Raw genomic sequence first — 2,278 nt, forward strand, 5'->3', positions numbered from 1 at the left:
ATACTCAGTCTAGAATCACACTCGGGCACAGTAATATAGAAATATTCAGCCCTAACTTCATTAGAAATATTAATTAAGTTTCAAGTTTGAGAAAAAGTGGCTGAATTTGCAAAAAAACAGTATTAATTACTAGGACTGAGTTCAATAATATGTAAAAATGGTAAGAAACCAGTAATAGCAATCCCTGAAGGATTCAATCAGTTGGCACGAAGCCCAAATATGGCAATCAGCTCAAATTATAATGATAACAAGTGAAATTCAGTCAAATACGCAGTAAATTTATCTATCGGGACGGACCAAGTCACAATCCCCAATGGTGCTCTACCCCGCGCTCGCTATTCGGCGTGCAAGTCACCTCAATATAGCGCTAGAATGTGCAAATCTGGGGTTTCAAACCCTCAGGACATCATTTACATCTATTACTCACCTCAAACCGGCCAAAACTCTAGCTCGCTATGCCCTTGCCTCGCAATTCGGCCTCCTCGCGCGTCAAATCTTAACAAAACCACAACGAATACGTCACAATATGCCAAAGGAACATAACCCAATCGAAAAGAATCAAAAAATAGCAAAAATCTTGAAATTAGCAAAACCCGAGCCCCGGGCTCAATTCTCGAAACTCAGAAATTTTCACATCAACGGGTTCCTTATCTCGCCACGAGTCCATACATACCAAGAACTCCCAAATCCGAGCTCAAATGACCCATCAAAACCCAATTTGAAATATCAAAACTCAAGCCCTAGTTCTTCCCCCTTTTTGCTAAGTTTTCATGAATTTCTAGGTTGATTCTACAATTAAATCATGTTTTTAGATCATAGGACTCACCTCCAATCAATCTCAATCAAAACCCTCTTCAACTCCCGTCCAAAAGCTCTCAAGGATGCTAAAAAATGGTGGAAAAAATAACTTCGCTCGCGGATGAAATATTATTAAAAACCCTTCTGCCAGCTGACACTTTACTCTATGCGAACGCGAGGGCCCACTCGCGTTCGCGATGAACAAACTTTTCCACTGGCCAATTTACCCTTCGCGAACGCGGTGTCCAACACGCGAACGCGAAGCCCTGGGCCCTAAACCTACGTGAACGCGTCACTCAACCGCGAACGCGAAGAACAACTCACCACTGGACCCCAATCCTTATACGCGAACGCGTAGCTCCTTATGCGAACGCGATGCAATAACTCCTAACCTTTTGCGATCACGAGGCCTCAAACGCGAAAGCGAAGGGTTAAATCTCCGCAACACTCAATTGAAAAACCTACAACTCCCAAGTGCCAAAATTGGTCCGTTTGACCATCCGAAACTCACCCGAGGCCCCCGGGACCTCAACCAAAAGCACCAACACATCCTAATAGATCATCCAAACTTGTTCCAATCCTCAAAACACCTCAAACAACACCAAAACCATCAATTCGCATCGAATTCAAGCCTAAGTTCTTCTAAAACTTCCGAAACACGCATTTGATCAAAAACTGAACCGAAACACCTCCGAATGACCTGAAATTTTGCACACACATCCCAAATCACCTAACGAAGCTACAGCCACTCTCGGAATTCCATTCCGACCCTCGGATCAAAATCTCACCTATCAACCGGAAATCGCCAAAATACTAACTTCGCCAATTCAAGCCTAATTCTACACCGGACCTCCAAAATCACTTCCGATCACACTCCTAAGTCACAAATCATCCCCCGAAGCTAACCGAATCATCGTAATCCATATCCAAGCCCTCTAACTCATAAGTCAACATCCGATTGACTTTTTCCAAAACAAGCCTTCCTTAAAGAGACTAAGTGTCTCATTTCCTTCTAAAATCCATCCAAATCAACTCGTTCACACAAGACACTTATAATGAAGCATAAAGAAGCAGAAATATGGGAAAAACGGAGCGGTAACTCACGTGACGACGGGTCGGTTCGTCACAGTAACATAATAAGTATTAAGTCGTAAACATGATAAAATCTCAAAAATAAGCAGTTAACAGTATAATTTGCGGAAAACAAACCCAACACTGCCCGACATCGGGGTGTCACTACTCATGAGCATCTACTAAGGTCCGAATACAACAAGAGTCTAAAATGTACTAGATACAGTCTAGTGAAATCGAGAGGGAGAAAAGCAGTGCTGCGAACGTCGGGCAACCTTGCTAAACTCTGATGACTCTGACTCTGAGCAACCAACCCGCTACCGAGTTCAGAAATACCTGAATCTGCACACAAGGTGCAAGGAGTAAAGTGAGTACTTCCAACTCAGTGAGTAATAAAAATAAATGAAGA

This window comes from Nicotiana attenuata, chromosome 8 (assembly GCF_001879085.1).
Source record: "Nicotiana attenuata strain UT chromosome 8, NIATTr2, whole genome shotgun sequence".
In the NCBI taxonomy this organism is placed as follows: Eukaryota; Viridiplantae; Streptophyta; class Magnoliopsida; order Solanales; family Solanaceae; genus Nicotiana; species Nicotiana attenuata.